Source organism: Pan troglodytes, chromosome 3, assembly GCF_028858775.2.
Source record: "Pan troglodytes isolate AG18354 chromosome 3, NHGRI_mPanTro3-v2.0_pri, whole genome shotgun sequence".
Classification (NCBI taxonomy): Eukaryota; Metazoa; Chordata; class Mammalia; order Primates; family Hominidae; genus Pan; species Pan troglodytes.
The window spans coordinates 179,241,220-179,268,252 of NC_072401.2; the positions used below are offsets into that span (position 1 = coordinate 179,241,220).

The 27,033-nt window shown below is 35.9% G+C and overlaps 2 long non-coding RNA genes across 7 annotated transcripts in view; one reads left to right on the plus strand and one right to left on the minus strand.

Annotated features, from left to right (window-relative positions):
* AGA-DT (AGA divergent transcript) overlaps positions 1–27,033 on the plus strand; it is a 388,110-nt gene that overhangs the window by 135,893 nt on the left and 225,184 nt on the right. For 2 of the 5 annotated variants that reach the window (XR_010156761.1, XR_008547667.2), the window contains exons 2-3: positions 11,867–11,941; positions 14,850–14,920. This is a non-coding gene — a long non-coding RNA (AGA divergent transcript). Of the gene's footprint in view, positions 1–11,866; positions 11,942–14,849; positions 14,921–16,916; positions 23,552–27,033 lie in introns of those variants that run through there. The other 3 variants (XR_010156760.1, XR_679921.5, XR_008547669.2) reach the window with 3 other exon arrangements.
* LOC107974492 (uncharacterized) lies at positions 873–17,706 on the minus strand. Of its 2 annotated transcripts, XR_010156762.1 has the most exons (5): positions 17,619–17,706; positions 13,089–13,278; positions 12,587–12,667; positions 5,479–5,583; positions 873–970 (listed from the first exon to the last, which is right to left on the minus strand). It is a non-coding gene; the product is annotated as an uncharacterized LOC107974492 (long non-coding RNA). The 2 variants fall into 2 exon arrangements; XR_010156763.1 differs by lacking the exons at positions 873–970; positions 12,587–12,667 and having other exon boundaries at positions 4,163–5,583.

Here is a 27,033-nt window from a genome sequence, read left to right on the forward strand (position 1 = left end):
TTCGAGACCAGCCTGGCCAACATGGTGAAACTCCATCGCTACTAAAAATACAAAAATTAGCCGGGCGTGGTGGCAGGTGCCTGTAATCCCAGCTACTCGGGAGGCTGAGGCAGGAGAATTGCTGGAACCTGGGAGGCGGAGGTTGCAGTGAGCCAAGATCGCGCCATTGCCCTATAGCTCAGACCAACAACAGCGAGACTCCGTCTCAAAAATAAAATAAAATAAATAAAGAACTGAAAGTCTTATCATTTGTTTTGAGCTTTTCTTCTTGTGTTTCTTTTTGAATGAAATATCTGCTTATTTAAAATATTTTAGTAGACCTTTTATGTTCAAAATCTTTAGGTAGGGAAAATGGGAGTATACATTTGGAAAATTATAGATTGTGATGCTTACAAAAAAGTCATCATAAGTTATCAAAAGAATAATGGATGGTTCAAAAATGTCTAAATGCTTATGAAGCTGATTGTCAATGATGTGTTATTTGGAACCGTATGGGTCAGTTTGACAATGTGTACTTAAGGATGTCAGGCGACATGTTGCTGAACTGACTGCACTGCCTCTTTTTAAAATGTTTTAAAAACTGTCCGCATATACATTTATCTATGTGGTCTTTGTTAGTATATTTTTCACTGTTTTAAAAATATTTTTAAAAACAATTTTAAAAATCTTAAAGAAATGAACAAAATGGATGAACACACTAAACAAGCAAACAACGAAAAAGCAAACAGAGAGAGAGGAAAAAAAAGCTCTTACCTTGCAACATGCTATTTTGAACTTAATCTGACAGAATCGCAGTCAGTCCATTGTTTGAAGGTTCTCAAAAGAATGTGAGATCTTATTTGATTGAAAGAAAACATGGCTTTCAGTCATAATTTTCACATTTCACTGGACTTACTTTATTTTCATTGTGGAGTGGTATTTCATGACCTTGGCAAGGTTATAAAACCATTCTGCATTGATGTAGCATATCCTATAGATGTTAGAATGACCTGGTTAGTATACCATCTCTTTCAAAGTAGTCCCAAATGATTATTAAATACATGATAATATATTGAATACTTTCTGAGATCCATAGTTTAGCATCCAGTGTCTCTAAGGACTGTTACATGTTAATCCAAGGAAGAAAACGGTATAATCTATATTATGATGAAAAAATCAATAAATAACTGTGAATGAACAACATTGATTGATTTATAGACATAATGAAAAGTGGTGAAAATAGCTGAGAGAGTGATAATTTGCTGCTATGATATTTCATTGTAATTAATTAGTTGTTCATATTTTCTTAGTTGAAGAGATTTTGAAATTTGACTATCCATATATTACCTGGGAGATGGCATTAAATGAAATAAAGCCTACTGTTATTATTCCCAATTAATAAAATCATGTGTATTTGTTGATAGCATGCTTTTGTAAAACAACTTTTTTGGTGGCCACACAAGAACACACATAACAATGTTGTAGGCATTTGAAAAAGGAGCATAGTAAGCTTGAAGGGAGTGTTAAAAAATGGACTATTTTACCTTCATTTGCTTCACTTAATTGTTCTAAAATGTTAATAAAGAAAGTTGTTATTGTATTTTTAAACTTTTTGTATTGGTTTCTTTGTTCTGTCTTATTGGGAGTATAGTTTTACTTATCTTTCTCTATAAAAATAGCAATCTGAAAATAGATATGTTTTAAAGTGTCTATAGCCACCTATCAATTAAAGAGTATGTCATCTTCTGTTCCAAAAGACTTCAAAATAGAAGTCATTATAATGATTTAGATGTGACATTGTGTGAGTAGAAGGCTCTATGAATGATCTCTAAATATTTCTTAGGGCTTTAAGATTGTGAGATTTTCTGAATGAAGTTTGGGTGTTCCCCAAGCAACCATTAGTCATGGTAAGTTATTCATGTACATGATCTCCTTATCTTGTCTAAATAATCATTGTTAGCACATGTGAAGCTTTAGCAACATTCATGTTATGCTCACTGACAGAATGTAAAGGGACTCTACATTTGGCATGCTTAGTAAATGGCTTCAGGTTTTGGTTGCACTGATGTCTTTCTTTGTGAAGACTCTAGAACACCTTTGACTTCCTTTAGTAACACTTATTTGTCAGAGAATATTTAGGGACTTAAATGAGACACTCACAAAAGACAGTTCCTACCACAGTGGGTTCATCACCACCACCCTACTACTGTAGTGTTTTGGGTGTTTGTTGGCCACTGTGGTGCTGGGGCCCTCACTATGTCTTTGCTCCCTCCACCTCTCCTGCCCGTTGCTCCAACTCACCTTTCAGACTGATGCCAGACAAATCTTCCTCAAACACTGCTCCTATCGTGACCTATGTGAATGAGGGTTTTGTGGATTATTTTTTCTTTGGCCCAACCAGTGAAAATAATTTAACCTAATCTATTTTCCTTTTTGTTTTAAGTAAGAAAATGAAGAGTGAAATTCGGCATAGCCAAGTAATCAGCATCCAGCTGTTTCAAGTAGTGTGTAGCCCACCGTCTCTTCCTTCTGTTTCATTAAATTCATTAAGTCCATTAAATTCGTCAAGCAGACAATGCTTGGTTTTATTCCCTGATGCCTAATTTTGCATCATATTATACTGTGTATACCACTTCATGTCCTCGTGGAGATAAGTGCAGTATAATTCTTAAACAAGAAATCTCAGGCTTTTGCTCAAGAACTTCAAATGTTTCCCAGTTTTCTACTGTGTCAGTTCTAAGTTCTGCTGTGTGGTTTACAAGATTCTCTGCTACATGTATTTATTTTCCACGATTTCTCAAAATGTACTTTCTGTCTAATTAGGCCTATTAAGTTTCTCTGAAGCTGTCATAGCCCTTCTCGCCTTTGCTTTCCCTGGAGCCCATTATCTTGCCTCTAATGTACTCTCTTTTCCCCACTCCTATGTCAATCTCACCATTCTGTCCTTGAGAGACTAACTCACACAACTTTTTTATGTAGGCCACTGTAATTATTCATGGATCTCCTTCTTTAATAGTAAATGTTTCTGTTTCTGTGCTGCAAAAAAAAATCATTCTTAAATCTTGATATATTTTGCATTGACTCCTTAACTATATTTTAGGGTTTTTGTGGGTAGGAATTATGTCTTAAACTTTTTATGTTTCACAAAATCTCGAATATAAGATTGAGGACTCATCTAGTAAGCATTTTGTGGCAGAGATCTAACCTCTCTTAATTCTACATATTACAGATTTTTAAATTGCATAGGCTTTAGTTGAGATACGTGGCAGAAACCAATGTTTCCTTCTATTTCTCTGCATTCTCTAGCCTTCCATCTTGTTCTGATTAATGAACTATGAGCAGAAATGACATCAATTCCAGAAGAAGTAGAAGCCAGCAGGTGTGTCTCCACCATCACTCTCTTCTCCTGTGACTTGGGAGGCATATGTTCCTGATGGCAGAGTAGCAACATGAAACAGGATTTGTATCAGATTTCAGGTGGACCAGAAATACATCTATGTTGTTTTAAGCCATGGAAACTTTGAAGTCTGTCTCTTGCAGAAGCTAAATTTAATTATCCTCAGGAGTGTAAGATTCAAATGGTGGTATACATGTTTTGTGGAATCTTCACATATATGTATATTTCTTTTATAGAATCTTCACATATATGTGTATTCAATTTTATATACATGTATGTTTTATAGAATCTTCAAACATTAATTCAGATATTTGTATTCTCTAGAACTCCGGAGTTCTGCAACCTCCCTAAGAATCTCTTCAAAGTAAATTAACATCATTCATATCTACAGCAAACAAAGGCACCTATATAATGGTTTTCTCAGTTATAGCAAATGTTGGCTTTGACTGCATTTTGACATTAAACATTGTTGATGCCATTTCTGAATCTACTGCATAGTTGTAATCTTAGTTGGAAATACTGTTGGTTACTGGTTGGTCAAGGAGATTAACCCTGGAGTTTGAGACTTTATTCAGAGTTCTTCTTTTGGACTTGAAAAAAAATCTGCTAAGAGAACTTGTCCCATTTTAGGTTATGCTGAAGCATGACAAGATGTACAGAAATATTCTGAATTCTAAAGGAAGCTCAATATTATGTAATCTCAATTTGTAGTGTAATGAAAAAAGTGTGAATGAGAAAGTCAAGGAGTAAAGGTGAATTTGATATTCCATAACTTCAGTTTTACTTCTGCTATATATTTCTTTATTAATAGTAATAGAGCACATCGCCAGTCATTTGATAAGGAGTGATTTAAAAAATCCGTTACTGAGAAAAGCTATCCTTTTAAAGTTCTCTCATTTTAAAAAACACAGTTTTAAGTATCAGATTTTTTCTTTCTAAGTTTTAATGTTAACCATGAGCTCATGCTGTCAGAGTGGCTTAATAAGAATTACTACTACATATAATGTGAACAAAAACCTTCATGTTTATTTTGATATTCAAAATGCAAAGTTAGACCAAGATAAAACAGTTAGTTATCCAGCTAATAAAGATATAGGTATGATAAGAGATACTTAGACAATGAAACCTCTCATATACTATTGGTAAGAATGTATTCTTCCTGGAAAGCAGTTTGAAAATGCATACGAAAATCTCTAAAAATGTATTCTTTCCCCCATAATCCTAGTTCTCAAAATCTATGCTAAAAGATAATCACAGATATTATATGTGTGTATATTAATTTTTCATAGTTCTTAAAAAACTATAAATCACTAAATGCCAAAACAAAGGTCACGATTAAATATACTTTGGTACATTTTGATGATGGCATATTTTGCAGTTGCTAATAAACAATTTTTAAAGATAACTTAAAATATTTAATGGCATGTGAAAATGTTTGCAATATTAAGTTGAAAACCGGGTATCAAACTACATATTCGATGACTCCAATTTAATAAAATTTATGTAGCTACTTTGAAAAAACAATGAACAGAAATACACAGAAATATTAACATCAATTGATGTTGGTAGTGTTTTTTGCTTTATAAACTTATACATATAGAAATGAAGAATATAGACAGACTTATAGAAACTACTAAATTATTAAAATAAGCATCTGTTGCCTTGATTAATGGAAATCACCAAATTCTGCGCCAGCTGTATGGAGTGTGTTGTAGGCCTGTCATCTTTCTGTTCATGCGGTTGCTATTACCTCAGAACAAATGAACAACAACAACAAAACTTTTCATCTTCTCAGACTACCTTACTTCATCTTAGCCACCAAGGACAGTGGAGGTGCCAGCCTCTGCGACAAGCCCTCCCTGCCCCGCTTCAGATTGGGTTGTGTATTCTTCCTCGTTACTCCCACTGTGTCCAGCATATTCCCTTACAACGGTAATAAAATGGGATTGATTGCTTGGCTGGGTTCGCCACTGGATTGTAGCTCTGCATATCTTTGAGGTCTGGAATATCTTTTCCACGTTCTTAGCATTATAGCACAATGACAGGCACACAAACGGCAGTCAATAAATGTTTGTAGACTGAACCATGTTTAAATGACTTACGGCAGTGTGTAATGCAGAGTGAAGTGCTGTCTTGAGGCAGGTTCCATTAAACTCCTGATTTGATTTTGCTCTGGAAATTTCCGGAATCTAAGTAGTCTGAGAGTCCTATATATAAAAAAATATACACATCAACTTTTGCTATTCAAAGATGATTTAGATAATTATAAAAACAATACATTAAAGTACTGTTGTTTTATATTTCAGGAATATTTTTCATTGATATATGAGAGTTTCTGATTAATCTGAATAACTAAATTTAAGCTTTCAAAGCCAGGATGTTAATGGTAGTCTTTAACAAATTGTACCCCCTTTTTAGACTCTGTTATAAATTATAAAGTGCACTGGTACTAAACTTCCCAACTCAAATCACAGTGATGTTTCATAAATTTATTTGATAAGGTTATTCATTAATTTGTGTGAGAAAGACAGTTGTCATGGTAATAGCTTAAAATGAACCGAAACACAATCCTGGTCATGTTTGCTAAAGCAGGTGAATCTGCTCTATTGTGTTGCATTTTTCTAATTTAAACATAACTGAAGCAAAATACAAAGGGAATTTAAAATGAACATTTAGGGGTGTTTTCGCTATATATATATATAAAATAAAGTTTCAAAAATCCCTGAATTTGGAGAGTCTGTTCTATTGGCATACTCGATATTCGCATTCCTGAGTTTTCCATAAAATGCAGATTTTATTCAGAATGATTCAGATCAATGCAACTGGACTTTCGTCTGATTTTCAGAGAATGAGTTAATAAAATGGCTGAGATGTGTCTGGAGAAGAAGGCAAACAGATAAGATTATTTCTGTGTACAAACATGTTATCTTTGATTCCCTACCCAAGCTATTTGGTTTATCATAACTTGCCATGATGATAATTAGGTGACAGAATAAATGAATGTGCTTTCATGGAAGAATGGCAGATGCAAAAAATAATAAAAAAGGCAATACCTGAGCTTGAGTAATTTTATTATTGTGCATTCAGAGAGTTTTGAAATCTATGGAATTCCTGCTGGGAAACAAATTTTCCTCACTGAATGGATCATTAAAAAGTCCATTTACTATAACAAAATGCATGTTCTGAATGTGTATACATTTGAATTTGCAGATTTTTTTCCCTTCAAGTATAGATGCTTGAATTTCATTGATATAATTTAAAAAGAGTGAAACAAATTTCTTAATACTAAGTAGTTTTATTTTTTTGTAAATGTTGCTATGTTCAAATAGCATTTGGCAAAAATCATTGCTTATAGCATTCTGCGTAAGGAAAATAAAATGTAGTTGTCTCTCAAATTGTAAGGTATACCTTATTGTTTACTTGAAAGTTTAGTGCTGTATTTTAAATAAAATATATTCAATGTCTTAGAGTAGCAGTCATCTCTGCATTTTAGAGCCAAAACCTCAAAACAAATCAGGCGTATGTGTGTAAAATATGTGCATATTTTTAACTGCTGCATAAAACACAAATATACATAACATTTTTACATAATCCCAGCCTCTTAACAAATGTTACAGTAAGATACCAATTGGTGAGGTTCAAAAAATTAAGATGTGGATGAAAAATAAAATTCTGCCTCTCAAAAATTGCCTGGAATGCCACTTACATTTTAATTCCAAGAAAACTCAAATATCAATAAGATAATCTTTTTGGATGTTTCACTCTTAATGTAAGATATTCAGGTAGTTTTTAATTTGTTTAAATTTTAGGTTTGGGGGTACATGTGAAGGTTTGTTGCACAGGTAAACACGTGTCTCGGGGCTTTGTTGTACATATTATTACATCACCCAGGTATTAAGCCCAGTAAAATCCCAACAAATTCACATATCATCTTATCCATGTGACAGTAAATATCCAAATAAACAATTAAAATTGAGTACTAAATTTTTATAACTTACTCTGTGCGATATTAAATGAGAAAATATTTAGTTACATCCAGGTAATTGACTCAGTTCCTTGTGTCTGGTATGTAACTGTTAAAATTGAAATACAGATAAAGTAGATTATTTAATTTTTGAATTGTGTAAATGTCTGTGTGTACCAAATGAGGAGAAAAGTCACAAAACCCAATTCCCAAATCCTAGGTATTGCATATGAGATGAAGGTTTTAGTTATGCAACAACAATAATGATTTCTCTGAACAGTACAATCTTTAAAAATAACTTGCGGAGTGCTGATTTTCATAATTACAAATAAGTGCAATTTAGCTAGTAATTAAAATGAAAATGTTAACAAAGGCTCTGCATTGATGCCTCATTTGCAAGTACAGGCAAATGTTCTGAGGCAATCTGTCTCCATGCTTAATTCTTACTTGAAAATTTCCCCGAAGATATTCCTTGCCTTACAAAGTGAAGTGAATTGTTTGAAAAAATATTAAAGAGTAATTTTCTATATTATTCTTTAAAAAACTATAATTATTCACAATATCTTAGGGTATAAGTAACAGCATAATAAACCTATTCTGGCAACATTACCCCCTCATCCTTACCAATTCATGTACTCAGATCCACTTTATATGTCTATTCCAGAAAATTTCAAGATGTAGTAATCACTAACAGTAATGTTATCCTTTTCAGACAGTAAAAATTTTAACTTTTTTGAATAATTGGAACAAATTACTTCTTTTAGCCAAGCACACATTTTAATGACCATACATTATCTTGTTAGGCATATTTACTACTATACTTTGATTTACCTTGAGATCAAGCTTTGTTCTATTGTCTAAATTTAATAGGTTCAAACATTTTCTTTACAAAAGAAAACGTATTACTATTTTATGAAGAATGTAACCTATGATTTTTCTAATGTTTCTAGTGAATTTTCTTCTGGCTTAAATAATATTTATTAAAATAAAGCAAGTTAAATTAACTTTGTAATATGATTTCTAGTTCTTTTCTCTAGAGCCATTACAAATGACTTTTACTACAGTTCTATATCATTTATAGTATATGCTGATACATTAAATTTATAGAAAATGTACTCAAATTGATATCTTTTAAAAAATTTTCACTGAAGGGTGTATTCATACAAAATAGAATATGAATTCCACAATATGACTTGTTTTATATTAAAAAATTATTATTTTTAAAAATGTGTTTTGCATTATTTACATCTGGTGAAATTAAAATATGAAAGAAATACGTATCCATGGTTCTTTGGAAAGTGTAGTAAATTTGAGGTCTATGTATGCTTTATTTTAATGTGAACACAGAAAACCGTAGAGGTGATTATTTTTTCCCTTTGGAGATAAAGCAGTTGGGTAATGGATAGCAAACCACCTGTCTTCTGCTCGGAGAATGTACTCTTGTTGCTCTGGGTTCAGAGAATCCCTCCTGGTACCCATTGCCATGTCCTATATTGTAAGTTAATAAAGTTACAGTCTAATGGTCTTTTTGAGTAAAGTACACTTCTGAGTCTCTTTTTGCCCAAAGGGTCTGCACTATTAGTAGAGTCATTCCCAGTGCTCCTTTGATATTTTGCTTTTCTGTCCTTTCTTGTGAATGAATTAGTAAGAACAGTGATATTAACTATTCACTTCCAGTGTTGGTTGCATTGCATTAAGTGGCCAAACATAATTAATTCCTAAAATCTAGTCATTTCCTCTGTCACGTTTATTAAGTCTGCAAAAGCAAAACAAAAACCCCATTTTATTAATACAGAAATATTTTTTATTTGTTTTGGAGGTTTACTCAGTTTCATCTTTTTCTTTAGCATGCTTTTCTTGTGTAATAAACATTTATTCTCACAGCAAAATATTCATTTCAATTATGCTATCACTTAAATAATTTATTGAATTTGTGTGATCATTTTCCTCCCTCATTTATCTAAATTTGTTAGCGCCTCACGGTTTATGAAGGGTCATAAATAGTTTACTGGATTTATCTTTTCCAATTTTAATCTAATTCTTCTTTACCCATGACTGCTGAAGTTATCCAACTATTGTTACTGAGATGATGCTGGGAAATGACAAAGAAAGTATAATTTGATGTACAATTTTGTACAATCTGTATTTTCTTAATGCCCCTTCTGTTTTTGTCGTTGTGTTTGGCATTTTTCGAGACAGAGTCTCACTCTGTCACCCAGGCTGGAGTGCAGTGGCATGATCTCGACTCACTGCAACCTCTGCCTCCCAGGTTCAGGTGATCCTACTGCCTCAGCCTCCCGAGTAGCTGGGATTACAGACATGTGCCACCACCCCTGGCTAATTTTTGTATTTGCAGTACAGATGGGGTTTCACCATGTTGGCTAGGCTGGTCTTGAACTCCTGACCTCAAGTGATCTGCCTGCCTTGACCTCCCAAAGTGCTGGGATAACAGGCGTGAGCCACTGCATGTGGCCTCTTATGTTCCTTTTTAAAAGGCATTGAAAAAATGTGAACATTTGATAATATCCTGTTGATTTTATGAATGTATCTTACTCTTAAAATGTTTTTCTTTAAGATATATCTGTAAATGTTAAGTAGTATTCATATTTTATTAACTGGCTATTTTAAAATTGAACTTTCTTCCCATTTGGTATATAACTAGCATTTTTCCACTTTGTTTTCAGAACCTGTTTCATATTTATATTCCATGCACTCTGTTCCTCTAGGGTATAAGGTATCTTCATGTTAGAATGTAGGAATTTGCTAGGGAATATTTATTTATTAATTGTGTCCTATATGTTCAACATTGGAAAGTCACTTGGTGATCATCCATGAAAAGTCCTCTTGTTTTCTTTCCAGCTATTACACATTTTATCTATCTAGTCCCCACTAATACAGATCCATTATATCTTTTCCATATAATTTTCCTTGTTTGCCCCAAGTTATCTTCTCCATTGTAAGATCTCATCTGGATTAATTTTGAAGATTGGTAGAAAGTCCTTTCTGATACGTTTTCCATCTACTCTCATCCTGCTAGGCTCTCAGATGCTTACAATTCCATTATTATTATTGTGTAAGTTAAACACTGTATTTTGAGTTATTGCTCTCAGTGATCACATAATGAATTATTATCTAAATTTTCTTGCCTTAAAATTTTAAGGGCCACATTATGGAACTGCTGGCCCATATTAAAAATGTGAACTCTGTCTAAAGAACCTTTTACTGGCCAGGTGTGGTGGCTCACGCCTGTAATCCCAGCACTTTGGGAGGCCAAGGCAGGAGGATCACTTAAGGCCAGGAGTTTGAGACCAGGCTGGCTAACATGGTGAAACCCCGTCTCTACTACTTGGGAGGCTGAGGTGGGAGAATCACTTGAACCCAGATGGTGGAGGCTACAATAATTATGCCAATGCTCTCCAGCCTGAGTGACAGAGCGAGACTCTGTCTCAAAACAAACAAAAAAACAAGAACCTTTTATCACTCTTCAACCAGTGCGCATTACTCAGACTTGGAAATCTTTTTTGTCCTTTCAGGGATAACCCCTACCTCTAGAATAATTTACTTTCTAAATTTGAGTGTGAAAATCTAACGAATAAGATTTGCCTTATTCTCTTTGATCTTTGTGCCACCAAAACTTGTGAATGTTTCATTTATTACTAATTCTCTATATTTGCAAATTGCACATTAAAAAAAGTAAGTGAAATCACATTTTTCAAAGGAAATTGTTTAATTTTTATCAGTGAACACTTCTTAAAATGAAAAAAAGATGAACTTCCCTTACTTTCATTTCTAAATGTAGTTACATCTTTACAGTAAGAGTTTAGGTATACATTTACAATGAGATGGTTAACAGAAAGCATTAAATATCCTGAATTGTCAGATGGGAGAGCTTTATCCACAAAAACTCCTTGATCTCTTTTGCCTGTGAGCTTTCTCAGCTTTTGTATCTCATATAATCCACATTTGTTCTAATTTTATGTTGTCTGGAATCCTTTCATGTGTGTTAGATTTGCCTCTTGAGGTAAATGCTAAAGTTTTTTACGATAAAGCTTATGTCACATGTTTGTATATTACCTCTATTTCTACATTTTCAAAAAAGTTAATTTGTTAATCAAAAGATTGAACTTGTTAGTTACTAAACAGATTGTCTCTAATTGTTAGACAAAGAATATTTATGTGAGAAATTGACTTTTAGCAATAGCACCATAAAGATAAAAGCATATTAATTTAAACCTTAATTTTTATGGGTAAGGAAAATGATCCATAGAAATTAAATGAACATTGAAAGATGATATGACAAAATTGTTCTTTTAACCTTTTTGAAATGTTCACTTTTTCTAAAATGTGCACTTTTGTACACATTATTCATCTTTAGCATCTTTAGTACTGGATCAGTAGAAATAGTATTTTTTAAATTTTACATGAGTGGCTATTAAAGCATACAACTAGGGGTCTTTAAATTATAAAACCTAAACAAATGATTAATCTCTCCTAACACTAAAATATTTTAAAATTGATTACTACAGTGCTGGTAACGATGTATACCTGGCAGCTGACTGTCAAATCTTATGAAGGATTAAAACATAAAGTTTGCATTAAAGGTAAGATGTCTATGTACCTTATAACTGTTTCATCTCAGAAAACAATATAACAACTTCCTTTTCTAACAACCAGTATTTCTTTTTTCACAAACATAAATCTGTGAGCTATTAGCAAACACTGAATTGACATTCCATTGAAAAGATACACACTGAAATTTACAGTGTAAAATACATTTTATGTCCTCTTTATGGAAAACACAAACACATACGTACACATGCACACATACACACACACTCGCATGGAACTCTATCAACATAGCATAACTAACTGCAAAGTATGTATCTAACTAAGAACATCGTTATGTGACAATGATTCTCTCCTTGACCAAGCTCTTTTCAGGCTCCTCTGAACTCTTCTCAATTAGGCCCTGACTTTTGGGCTTCTGTGTTTATCTCTGCATTGTCCAGCTTTAGCAAGAATCGTGCTGAGCCAATTTATAAAAGCACCCCTCCATCCCCAGTTCTTGGTCTGACTACTCTCTGAATTGTATCACCTGGCCTGTCTTCAGCAAAACTCCTTAGGTCAGCTGAACAAATAATTACCATACCTCCTAGTAATTGTCCATCCAGCAGCCCCTGACTCTGCTCCTTTGCTATAAATCCTTTTTTCTTATTGTATCTGGAATTAAGCCCAGTGTCTCTCACCTGCTACAATCCTCCATTGTAGTAGCCCATTTTGAATTAAGTCTTCCTTATCATCTTTAACAAGTATCTTCAGTAATTTTTCTTTAAGATAAAAATATATTCCAGCAATTCAGTTTTTACACATTTCCTCTTAGATGTTTTTCATTCTGCTTACTTATTAGCAATTAAATCATAAAATATAGTTATATTCACATTTAATATTTGCACACTTACAACATGTAGTCTTTGAATCAATAGCCCTAACACTTAAAATGTGCTTCAGAATGGCCTTTTCTCCTTAAATATGTTTTTCTTAGCCCACTGGATAAAAATGCAAGTTATTGTATTGAATAATATAAACCAGTACACATGTTATAAGCACCATACTATATATCTCTGCACAAGACAGAAGAATGCATTTTCCCCCTCAAATAGACATTTAAGTTCTGAGAACAAAACAATACATAGGAAGTAATAGAGAGAGGAGGTTGGAGCCCCCACTGAACAACATGAAGCCCCTCACCTGTTTGTCCCGTTTGTCCTCTGTCACATCACCTTTTCAGTGAATTCAATACCAAGCCTTAATGCTGCAGTTAGACACTAAGCAATGATCTTTTGTTCATTAACTGTATACTCCTTGATGTTCAGCTCTCATTTACACAATGTCAATATGCTTCTTGCAGTTCTTTTTGCTCTTTCAAACAAACTATGACCTTTAATTGAAAGGAGAAAATTAGTTATGATACTGTGGCAGGAGATACCTTCTGGGACTTGAATTTGCCAGAAAAGATAGTAGCTAAGAGTTTGGTGCCGAGAAATCTGGGAGTAGAGAAAAAATAAAGTGGAAATAGAAGAAAAGTGACATGTGAAACATATTTATAATAAACAGATTAATATGAAATATACATAAAGAGAATAGACTAATGATGCCTGAATATAGCATTCATTGTCTTCTATCTCAAATTTTTATTTTCAAGGACTGACAGTAGGCTGCTTGTGTGTAATGATAACGGGCTTTTTTCCTTCCTTTTCTTTCTGAAATCATGCTGTTGGCGGTTAATCAGTCATAATAAGAATGTTACAGTGTCCTCAGCACTTGTCCTCCTAAAAGCTTAAAGAACACAAAATGTCCTGGTTCACGCATTGGTTTTATTTTTCCCAAACTCCATATCCTTCCATTGCACAGCCTCTGGGCCCAATTAAATGATTTTTAAAAATTAGGTTAGCAAAAAGAAAAAAATGGCCTGTTTTTTGTAGATGCAAAGACTAAATGGTCCCCCTACATCCAGGAGTTGACACAGACAATGATAACAGAAAGATGAAAAAGCAATAGAATCCTCGCATGTGCCCCCCCACTCCCCTTCCCTCTTATTTGTAGGGACAAAAGAAGGCAGCATTCCTTTTTCCATCCTCTGCTGTCACAATACTGACTGGCTTGCCTTGCAAAATTACCTCTAGAATGACACAGAATTTGTACCAAATGCAGGCAGATGACAAAACTGAAGATCAAATAACATGCAATTGAGAAATGATTTTTAGGTGCTTTTCAAAGCATTAAAGGCTTCTAGGTATTGGCCCCGAATAGTGGTGTTTATTTCATGAATGCATGAAATGGATCTGGCAATTTTTCAATAATATTGACAAACATTACCTCCTCTTTGAAGCCTTTCTCAACTTGCCCAGCCAGAAAAAGTGGTCTAAGGACTGCTCTTATCAGAAGAAAGCTTTAGGCCAATATCTGATCATCTAAAGGATCTTGAAGGATTTAAAGTTACTGAATATTTGAAATAAAGGCCATCTGAAAATTCTGAAATATATAATCACTATCTATTTTATTCCATTTACCTATTGCGACATGACAAACCACCCCAAACTTAGTGACAAAATGTCAATCATTTTATTATGCTTAGACTTTCTGTGGATCAGAAATAAAGGCACATTGCAGGCATGGTTTTCTCTGCTGAATGTCAGGGCCTACCCTGGAAAGCGTTGACTGGCTGGAGGTGACTCACACTTGTGAGTCCTCTGCAGGTTTCTCCATCTGCGAGTTGGGTTCTTGGGCTGGGGTGACTGGCAGGCTCAGCGGGGACTGTCATCAGAGCACTTACTTGTCCTCTTCCCAGGAGGCTTGGCATTCTCACAGTACAGCTGCTGGCTCCCAGGGCCTGTGTTCTGAGAGGGAACATCCGGATAGTAGAGATTCCAGAAAGCCAGATAGAAACCTTATGCCTCTAAGGATCTTGCTTTGGAAGTCACATAGCATCACTTCTTCTGTTATCTACAGGTCAAAACAGTCACAAGCCTGCTCAAATTCGAAAAGAGGGGACGGAAATGGAACCTCTTCATGGGAGGAAGGTAAAAGCATTTGGTGCCGTTTTTAAGACTACCACATTACACCGATGGCATCTTCTCCACACTTTTAGCACAGCCTCTCTGCAGCTCGATGATCTGCAATTTGTTTTCTCTTCTCCCCAAGTGACTATGAGCTCATGCAGGGCAAAAATTATTTATAACCTTAAAAAATTATATTCTAAGAAACTGTTTATTAAAATGAGACACTATAAATATTGAGTGAAGTTTACATACACACACACCTAGAGAAAATTAAAATGTTAATAATAAAAGACAATCTAAAGTCTATGGTTTAATCTCTTACTTAAATACAGTCAGTTGCATTTGAGTAACTTGACAGTGATGCAGGGCAGGCAACCCCCCCAAATTGGGTTTAGCCCACGAGGGTTATTGGCTTCACCCGAGAAAGAATTCAAGGGGGAGCCAGTGGTGTTAGACAGCAACTTTTATTGAAGCAGCAGCATACAGCAGCGGCAGAGGTATTTCTCCTTGTGGAGCAGGGCCACCCCATAGACAGTGAACTCAGGGTAGTGGCCGAAAGCCACTTCTGTAGTCATATTTATACCCACTTTTAACTACATGCAAATTAAGGCGGGATGATGCAGAAATTTCTAGGAAAAGGATGGTAACTTCCAGGTCGTTGGGTCATTGCCATGGAAAGGGGTGGTAACTTCCGGGTGTTGCCATGGCAATGGTAAACTGATGTAGCACACTGGTGGGCATATCTTACGTAATGTTGCTTTTGCCCCAGATGCCCTGGACCTTTTAACTAGTCCTCAATCTGGTCCAGTTTCCGAGTCCCTGCTCCAGAGTCGAGTACCGCCTCCTATCTCAATGGGCAAAAGTCTAGAAAATTTAATCCTTAAACCTGGTAACTTACATAATTATTTTTGTTTGGATGCATTCTAATTGTTTCAAGGTTTTCTAGAGATGGACAATTGAGAAGGTGGCAGTCTTGCCTATTTCTAGCAAAATTTCATTAAATAAATGCTGGCAGACAACAACAAAAAAGCCCTAAAAAGAGTGTTTGTTATTTTGCCCTCCAGGTGCAGATTGAGATGTGACTTTTATCAATTAAGAAAATTGATCATAAGAAAAAGGAGATTGTGACTTAGAAGCTTTACCTCTAGATTTGTCGTTTATATTCAAAAGTACATTGACAGTCCTCTGTTCCTTGAACAAGACAACATGCCTCTTTGCAGAGCTCTTGCATTAGCTTTTCTTTTGTCTAGAATGCTTTTTCCATAGTATATACGTGCCTCATTCTGTCACTTTTTTTGTTTTTTTTTGGAGATAGAGTCTCGCTCTGTTGCCCAGGTAGAGTGCAGTGGTGCGATCTTGGCTCACTGCAACCTCTGCCTCCTGGGTTCAAGCGATTCTCCTGCCTCAGCCTCCCCAGTAGCTGGGACTACAGGCAGGTGCCACCATGCCCGGCTAATTTTTTTTTAGTTTTTGTTTTTTAGTAGATACGGGGTTTCACCGGGTTAGCCAGGATGGTCTCAATCTCCTGACCTCGTGATCCACCTGCCTCAGCCTCACCTCCCAAAGTGCTGGGATTACAGGCATGAGCCACCACGCCTGGCCTCTGTCACTTTTTAAAAACAACAGCTTAAATGTCAATGCATTGTCCTTTTCTAACTATACTTTATACAGTCGTTACTCCTATCAGTCTATCTAGTTTTGTCATAGTATTTACCTAACAGAAAACTACTTATTTGTTTATTTATTTAAGTCAACCTCCCTTACTGGAATGTAAATTGCATAAGCATAGGGCCTTTCAGCTTTATCTTCTACTACCATTCTAGTTTGTAGTACAGTGACTGTTGCATAATAAACAATATACATTTGTTATATAAAAGAATGAGTACAAAGCATATAAAGACAACCTCCATTGTACAAGGGCATGGAGAAAATAAACAGTGATACATTTAATGAATTTATGTATTGAACAATTTTAAACATCACATCTAAAGAGCTTAACAAGTATTTGTTTTTATAGTTTTTGCTGAAGCACCAAAATAGAGGCAAAGTTTTGTGGAGGCCAAGTGCTACCTTATTCTCAAATGGAGTTTTAGATCATCCATGAATTACTTGCAAAAGGGACGTCCTGAAACTCTACACCACTAGACCATCGTACACCTTTAATGAATTCTTAGATGCATTTTATATATGATGTATGTACATAAAAATGAATGAATTCATTAGAAGACATTTTAAAAATGGGAATTTCCCTGGACAAAGAGTTTTAGGAAAGTGGAGTATTTCTTTTGAAGCTATGTGAGGAGAGCTTTTGGAAAAGCACTAAGGAATCTTGATACGTATGCTTCGTGCTTCTGTAGACACACAGTTGGCACCTGACTCATATAAAAAAGTCTCAAGGTTTTATCATCACTGGCAGAGCAAGAGGAGAGATGGCAAGAGTGGGACACTGCAACCCACCCACTGATGTTGGGGCGAAGATGCCCTGGGCCAGACCTATAACACATAAATAGAAAGGAGCTGGACTTGAGGGACTTGATTTTGAACAGGACACTGTCAAAAGCCCCCACCTGGGAAACTGTACTAATAGCCCCCATCTGGGAAACTGTACTAATAAAGAGTCAGCGTGGGGTGGTGTGTTAGTTTGTTTTGATGCTGCTGATGAAGACATACCCAAGACTAGGCGATTTACAAAAGAAAGAAGAGGTTGAATTGCACTTACATTTCCGCACGGCTGGGGAAGCCTCACAATCATGGCGGAAGGTGAGGAGGAGCAAGTCACATCTTAACGTGGATGGCGGCAGGCAAAGACACAAAGAATGAGAGCCAAGTGAAACGGATTTCCCCTTATCAAACCAGCAGATCTCGCGAGACTTATTCACTACCACGTGGACAGCATGGGCGAACCCACCCCCACAATCCAACCATCTCCCACCAGGTCCCGCCCAGAACACGCGGGAATTATGGGAGTACAATTCAAGATGATATTTGGGTGGGGACACAGAGCCAAACCATATCAGGTGGACTGCCAGTAAAAAGGGGCGGGCGAGTGTTCATGCTTTGGAGAAGGCATTGTGTCTCTGATAGGAACTACAGGTGAGAGAGAGATCCCAGCGACAGAAGGTCGCCAAGGAATCTGTGGGAGAGGAAATAAGAATTTGGCTGTATGTTCCCAGTTGTTTGAGACTGGGGAGAAGACGATGAGAAAAGTTTTAAATTGGATGACAGGTTGATACTCAGATATTAGGCAGAAAAGAACTTTTATATCCCTGAAAAATGAGAGTTCTTCTTAATAACTAACTAGAAAAAAATGTCAGATCGGCCTAATATTTCATCTGGGGATAAATAAGGACAGTTCAAAATTAGAAAGAGCAGTAGTGAGGAAAAAATAAAGGTCACTCTCTGCTTTTAACCTGACAACTCTTATTCAGTCAATTTAAATGTTATACAGGTTTTAGATAAAATACTAACAAGTAAAACACCTATGATAGAGTTCTGAGTAAAATGTACAGCATTCTGTACTTCATAAAGAATATAAACTCAAGTTTATTATATATATTACATGTTCTCTCTATATTCTTTCTATATAATCTATTATATGTATTTTCTCTAATAGTAATTTTAAAAACCCACACATACAGGTATGTATAGAAAAAATTGGATGCTGACACACTTACCTAATGTTAAGACAATTTTTTCCCCAGGGATTGATTTAAATTTTCTTCTTTATATTTATTTCCTCTGGCCCTGGAGGCAGTGTATACTTTACTCATTCTTTGATGCAAATGCTTTTTTTTTTTTTTTTTTTTTTCAGACGGAGTCTCACTCTTGTCGCCCAGGCTGGAGTGCAGTGGTGCTATCTCGGCTCACTGCAACCTCCTCCTCCCGGGTTCAAGCGATTCTCCTGCCTCAGCCTTCCAAGTAGCTAGGATTACAGGTGCCCGCCACCATGCCCTGCTAATTTTGTATTTTTCGGTGAGACAGGTTTCCCCATGTTGGCCAGGCTCATCTTGAACTCCTGACCTCAGATGATCTGCCTGCCTCAGCCTCCCAAAGTGCTAGGATTACAGGTGTGAGCCACTGCACCGGGCCGCAGGTACTTTTTTGAATCCTTTGAAGGTGTCTGTTGGAAAATGTGATTACACTTCCCAGGAAGCAGGTGATAATCTCTCCCTAAGCCCCTTGACAATGGATGGTCCAGCCTCCTGTTGGGGTTGCTTGGTCCTTTGGCATGATTTAAAATTTCTTAGGCAAATTTTTATTTTCAGGCAGCCGCTCGCTGGTTGATGAGAACCACCTGCATGCTGTTGCTCCTGCTGATGAGGGAATTCTAGCTGGTTCCAGCGCTGCTTGTGCTTTCTCTGCACAGTACTTTCTTGTTATTACCATGGCCTCTTGCCTTTATTTCATAGGCCTTTGTCAGACTCTGGGTAACAGTTTTCCTAAATATCCAGGGCTCCAGGAGGCCCTTTTTCTAGGCTTAAAACTCTCCTAACTTCTTCCCAGTCGAGAAATTGAGACTTAGAGCAGACCAACAACTTTCTCCTAAAATAAATCACCTCCTCTATCTGCAACCTAGGTCAGCTTCTCTAACTCTTTTACCAGCTGGAGGCCAGTGATCTGCTAAGGTCATATGTGTGCACGTGTTGCTGGGTTAGTCTAGCTTTCTATAGGCTATGGGAGTGGTTGACATACATTTCCTAGGACTTCGTCATACACGTAATGGAAATAATTCCATGTGAGCATACCATTTTTAGCTTACTAAATCCAAAAGTATATTAAAAGGTACTTTATGATAAATAGAAGAATAGAAGAATATTTTCACTTTGTAAAAGTTTTCAATGTTCTAATTCACTCATTAACAGTAAAAATCACATAAATATCTTGATAGATGCTGAGTAAGATTTTATAAAGCTCATTATTTATTTTAAAAATTGAAACAAACAACTTCTAAAGTTGAATTTCTACCATATTATGTATTTTTAAAATTCTCATAAAATTGAATGGAAACTTCCTTAATGTGTTAAAAGCTTATACCAAAATATAATGTAAATATAAATATTTGATGCATATACATCAAATATCACATTTAAAGATTAGATACATTATCTTAAATTGGGAGCAAAACAAATGTCCAATTTTAATTATTGGATTTCAATAAATCACTTGAGATTAGGGCTAATTCTTTGGAATTCATGTAAAAGAAATATGGATTTTGAAAATTTTGAGAAAAAAATAAAACAGTATAACTCTATGATTACAGAGATATGATCTGGATGAAATCCTAGTAGAATTAACAAAGAATGAGTGTTAATAAGAGAACTGAACAAGTTTGCTGAACATGAGGTCAACTTTCTCAATTCTTCAGCATTCATTTAAGTAAGTAATGCCAACCAAAACAAAAAATAATGTAATATAAAACAATAGCAACAAAATTCTAAAAGTATTTAGAAATTAACCTTGGAAAGAAATCTATAAACTTTTATAATAGAAATTTTAAAATTGTAATAAAGGAAATTAAAGAAGACCTAAATAAATGTGGAAATCTATTATGTCTTTATTTAAAAATATAAAAGTTTTTATTCCAAAATAAACGTATAAGTTCAATGTAATTTCAATAAAGATTCAGTAGTACCTTTGAGGAACTGAACGTATATACGTATATACAAAATATACAGATACAAAAATATCTGTGAAAAAGTCAGCTGACAAAAAAGAAACAGGATATCTTCTTAGTGATATATAAATGTATTACAAAGCCTAAGTAATAATAATATAGGAAATAAAGAGTGAAAATATTAATGTAACAAAATGGAGTTCAAGAGCAGACCCCTTGATCTGGGAACTAGATAAAGATGAAAGTGGTATCATGTCCAGTGGCAAAAGGTTGAATGGTTCATAAATTGTTTTGGGAAAACAGACTTACAAAGTATAAAAATAAAATTGGCCTTCTATTTCATAGCATATACAAAGGAGGACTGCTGATTGATTAATGATTTAAATGCAAATAGTAAAACCATAAAAAATAATGGGGCTATGGAGACTTCATTACAGAACCTTAAAAGCACAACGTATATGGATTTAACTGCAATGGATTTATCAACATAAAAATTCAGGATATTTTTCCAGCAATGAATATTACAAAAAATATTAACAGATGGACGACAGATTGGGAGAAGATATTTGCAAAGGGTTTAATATTAAAACTATACAAAGAATGTCTTCCAAGTAACCAAAAAGATGAAAAAATTAGTAAGGAAATTGGCAAAGGATATAAATGGCACAAAATGACTGAAAATTATGTGTATAGATGTGCAACCACATTAGTAATCAGATAAATGCAAAATAAAATAAAATACTACTTCACAGTTATTGGAGTCCCCAAATGGAAAAGAAGCTGTGTTGATAAGAATATGGAGAATTGATGCTTGTCATCCATAGCTTATGGGAACATAGACTGGTGCAGCCTTTCTGGAGGAAATTACACAGTGGTGGATTTACAAATGCTTATATCGTACTACTCAACAATGTGATCTTTGTTATTTTATTCTGGAAAAATCTTGCCCCCATTCCAAGCAGGGACATGTTTTGTGGAAATAGGTAATTGGAGGCAACATAGCTATTATTATTAGGGGAATGAATAAAAGCAAAATATGTTGATTACACACTATGGTTGTATTAGTCTGTTTTCATGCTACTGATGAAAACATACCTGAGACTGGGAAATTTACAAAACAAAGAGGTTTAATTGGGCTTACAGTTCCACATGGCTGGAGAGGCCTAACAATCATGGCGTAAAGCAAGGAGGAGTAAGTCACATCTTACGTGGACAGTGGCAGGCAAAGACAGAATGTACCAGCAGGGGAAATGCCAGATGCTTATAAAACCATCAGATCTTGTGAGAACTCATTCATTATCATGAGAACAGTAAGGGGGAATAGCCCCCATGATTCAATTATCTCTGCCTGGCCCCACCCTTGACACCTGGAGATTATTACAATTCAAGGTGAGATTTGGGTGGGCACACAGAGTCAAACAATGTCAATGGTATTCATAATCAACATGTCTGATCTTAAAAACTTCATGTTGACTAAATAAATAGAAAATAGAATATTGATAGCATAGTAATAATTACAAGTACCTTCACAAAACATTATTCTTGTTTTAGAAAAAATTCTCATACTAAAAAAAAACCAAAAACATGAAATCAAGCATTTATTCCATTGATAGATGAATGGGGGTAGGACTCAGGGAGGAAGGTGAGAAATGTAAGATAAAATATATAATAAAATAAAATAAAACAAAATGGGACCTTTAAGACTGATGGTGAACATGTATCATGATTTATGTGAAATGTTTAATTCAGTTATTTGGAGCTGTGGTAAAAATCAAATACCAAGGGGTAAAAATTAAATGAAATTTTATTTTAATGCACAGGAAAATTGATCATGCAGACAGATCCTATTCTACTATCAATCTCTTTTTAGGAAATCCCTTTACAAACAGTAGACTGTTGAGCATTGTTTCTTCAAATTTTCTGTATGTGAAGATTTAAAATATTAGGCATTTTTGAATATGGAATTGATAATGTATGGTGAAGGCAATTTCTTTGTGTGTTTTTACAATGCTATGCAATACACAATGAGTATGTGAAACATTTCTGTCAACTTCAAGTCTGCCATTTTGTTCTATTACTTGCCAATATTTTCACTGCATGAAACTAATTTGTTTCTGAGGAGTTGGTGACTTTCTGTAACATATTTTATGGACAATCCAAAACAATCCATTAAGCAATCCCTCCCCACACTCCCTGTTTTTCCGTTGACATTCAGATTCAACACATTTATAAAATCAAGGACTGTTTTGCCAATCTCAGGTACCAGGTGTACTATACTTTGAGGGTTATTTATTTTCTTCAAAGTCAGACTGGATTTTGGCCCATACATCATTTGAACTTCTCTCCTTGCATTATTTGTCTATAGGAGAAATATTGATTGGAAAAGCAGTGTAGAATAAAGTTAGGTATCCTATACAATTTTTCCTAAATAATTAAAAATGAGATTTTTAAAAAAGTGATGTTAAAATTGTTAAGTAAAATCCAATATGACTGATTCCTGTATTGACTTCCCAAGGATTAAAATCTCATTAGATAAGCATGTAATATGTCTTACATGATAAAGTATCCATAAGAGTAGCTAATAGTTTTCTTAGCATGTAACATTCAAAACTGAGCAATTAATAATATGGAGTGACCAGTAGCTAACAGTATTTAAATTTAATGAAACCTTCACAAATTCATGTTCTTCCACTTCACAGAAGGAGAAAAAGCTGTTATTTAACAGTATTCAGTTTTTTGGGGGAATACTTTTTAGGAGTAATAATATTTTCTAAGTGCTTATTCAAGATAAGTTTTACATTATGGGAAAATGCAAGTTATTAATTCTCATTAGATTTATTTAGTGTTCTGTCACTCTTACATTTTTGGAGATTTTCCTAATAAGATATGTATATTTTGGCATCCAACCTCTCAATATCTTGCATGGTATTTAATATTGATATAGATATTCCTTTTTGTTATCCTGCAGTTTGAAAATGCCAGCTTGTGGTACGTCCTTTGTGTATTATGAATTAAAATATTTGCCATTCTTTAAAATACCATGTTATCCATGATTCATCTTTTATTAACATTAAATCCACAGACTGCCATAAGCATAGTCTTATCACAGTTTCTTCTCACCTAAGTATTTAACAATATAAATCAATGTGTTAGATGTTCTTTCATGTGCTACTAGGGAAAAATAACTGGCTTTTAAATGATTTTTAGTTGTAATTATAACAATAGCTATAGTTCTTCTCCTGATGGCTTTTTTTCCCAGGTGGCCTATTTTTATCCTGACATTTTTGTCCATCCTATGAATTTCATCATAGGGAAGGAACAGCAGTTTGTCTTAGAGCAGCTCAATTTCAATCTCCAGGTGACAAGCTGATATTTCTTTCCTTTGAAGAAGCTTTTAATATGATGGGTTAAATGTCAAGGAAGAAAAAACCATCATATATTGAACCTTGATAACCTCATTTCTCTTAATAACATATTGACATTTGATTTTTTAAAAATGTTCTATTTTTTAACAGATGTCAAGATTTTTAAATAATGCATTTATTTAGGTATCTTGCACCTTGTTACAAGTCATTTAGGGTAATCACATTATTTTGGTGAATATAAAAGAAATAAAGGTATTTACTCAGCTTCAGCTTACTGATAGTGTAAAAAGAAAAACTGTGAATTATTACACTAAAAATTCTGTGATAGATTGTATTTATTTTAGTTTAAAAATGGTATCTACTATGAATAACACGAAGGAGCCAAAAGACTAGAGTTGAAGAAGAAATAACTTCTATTTATTAGATGATAAAAAGAAAGTAAGTTACAAACAGGAGAGTTTAAAATGGTTTCTTACACTGGCTTCTTAAATAGATTTTACATTACTGTTTTTAGAGACACAACTATTTAAACATTGAGAAAATAGAACGTTATGTTTACTATCTGTTTACCTAAGGCTGTTAATTATACAACAAATATTAAATGTAGTAATGTGTCCAGAATTGGTGGGTTCTTGGTCTCACCAACTTCAAGAATGAAGCCGCGGACCCTCATGGTGAGTGTTACTGTTCTTAAAGCCGGCGTGTCCGGAGATTGTTCCTTCTGATGTTCGGATGTGTTCGGAGTTTCTTACTTCTGGTGGGTTCGTGGTCTCACTGGCTCAGGAGTGAAGCTGCAGACCTTCGCGGTGTTACAGCTCTTTAAGCAGCACGTCTGGAGTTGTTTGTTCCTCCCGTTGGGTTCATGGTCTCACTGGCTTCAAGAGTGAAGCTGCAGCCCTCTGTGATGAGTGTTACAGCCCATAAAGGCAGTATAGACTCAAAGAGTCAGCAGTAGCAAGATTTATTGCAAAGAGCAAAAGAACAAAGCTTCCACAAGGTGAAAGGGGACCCGACCAGATTGCTACTGCTGGCTCTGGGCAGCCTGCTTTTATTCTCTTATCTGGCCCCACCCACATCCTGCTAATTGGTCCATTTTACAGAGAGTCAATTGGTCTGTTTTACAGAGAGCTGATTGGTCTGTTTTGACAGGGTGCTGATTGGTGCATTTACAATTCCTGAGCTAGACACAAAAGTTCTCCACTTCCCTACTAGATTAGCTAGATACAGAGTGCTGACTGGTGTATTTACAAACCCTGAGCTAGACACAGAGTGCTGATTTGTGCATTTACAAATCTTGAGCTAGATACAGAGTGCTGATTGGTGTATTCACAATCCCTTAGCTAGACATAAAGATTCTCCAAGTCCCCACCAGATTAGCTAGATACAGAGTGCGGATTGGTGCATCCACAAACCCTGAGCTAGACACAGGGTGCTGATTGGTGTGTTTACAAACCTTGAGCTAGATACAGAGTGCTGATTGGTGTATTTATAATCCCTTAGCTAGACATAAAGGTTCTCCAAGTCCCCACTAGACTCAGGAGCCCAGCTGGCTTCACCCACTGGGTCCTGCACCAGGGCCACAGGTGGAGCTGCTTGCCAGTCCCGCACCTTGCGCCGGCACTCCTCAGTCCTTGGGCGGTTGATGGGACCAGGCGCCATGGCGGAACAGGGGGCGGCACTCCTCAGGGAGGCTCTGACGGCACAGGAGCCCACCGTGGGGGGGGTGGGGGGTGCTCAGGCATGGCGGGCTGCAGGTCCGGAGCCCTGCCCTGCGGGGAGGCAGCTAAGGCCGGGAGAGAAATCGAGCGCAGCGCTGGTGGGCAGGCATTGCTGGGGGACCCGGTGCACCCTCCGCAGCTGCTTGCTGGCTGGGGTGCTAAGCCCCTCACTGCCTGGGCCTGCTGACCACTCTGAGTGTGGGGCCACGGAGCCCACACCCACCTGGAACTGGCGCTGGCCCGCAAACGTCACGGGCAACCCTGGTTCCCGCCCGCACCTCTCCTTCCACGCCTCCTGGCAAGCTGAGGGAGCCGGCTCCAGCCTCGGCTAGCCCAGAAAGGGGCTCCCACAGTGCAGTGGTGGGCTGAAGGGCTTCTCAAGCGTGGCCAGAGTGGGTGCCAAGGCCGAGGAGGCGCCGAGAGCAGGGGAGGGCTGTGCGGGCTGCCAGCATGCTGTCACCTTTCAGTAAGCCCCTTACCAAGCTTGAAAAGTGATTTTTTTTTTCAGTTTTACAGCATAAAAACAAAATCAGGTGCCGCAGGAGATGTGATTCATGACTCTTACATGGCTTTAAAATGAGGAGGAGATATGGGAGGTTTTTAGCCTCTTAAATAAATGCTGCAAGTATAGCTTACTCCATTTATTCTTTCTAACAATCGCTATACACACAAACACAAGTATGAACACATATAAGATGTGTAGTCTATACTTCTAGGATGGTAGCCACTAGCCACGTGTAACTACTTAGGTTTAAATTTAAATTCATTAAATTTAATAAAATAAAAAGTTCGTTTTCTCATTTTCCCATTTTAAGTGCTCAAGAGTCACCTGTGGCTGCTGGCTTCCCGATTGAACGGTATAGGTCTAAAACATTTCCATCATCGCAGAAAGTTCTATTGGACAGTGCTGCTAATTGATTTCTCAGTGTGGAAGGAGGTGTCTTTAAACACCTTTGATTCTTTCATAACATTACATTCAATATTTTAATATCTAGTCATACATATTTTCTGCTGTTATGGAGCTACAATAGGCATCCATGAACTTTTCACAAATCTCTACTTTAAAAAAATCAATACCACTGTGTACTATCAAGTTCTTAAAAATTTAAGGACTTAAAAATTAATGTTTGAGAAAAATTAAAATTTAAGTTTAAGAACTTAAATAACAGGACAGCTTAACCACTCATCACATCATAAAGAAGATACACTTTCTTAGGAGAAATAAAAAAGATTAAGTATTCATGTTTGGTTACTGCTGTGGTTTGAATGTCCCCACCAAAACACGTTAAATTTAATTGCCAATGTAACAGTATTGGGAGGTGGGGCTTTTAACAGGTGATTAGCTTATGAGGGCTCCACCTTCATGAAAACATTAATGCCCCGATGGAAGCAGTGGGTCAGTTATTACAGGAGTGGGCTCCTAATAAAAGTGCAAGG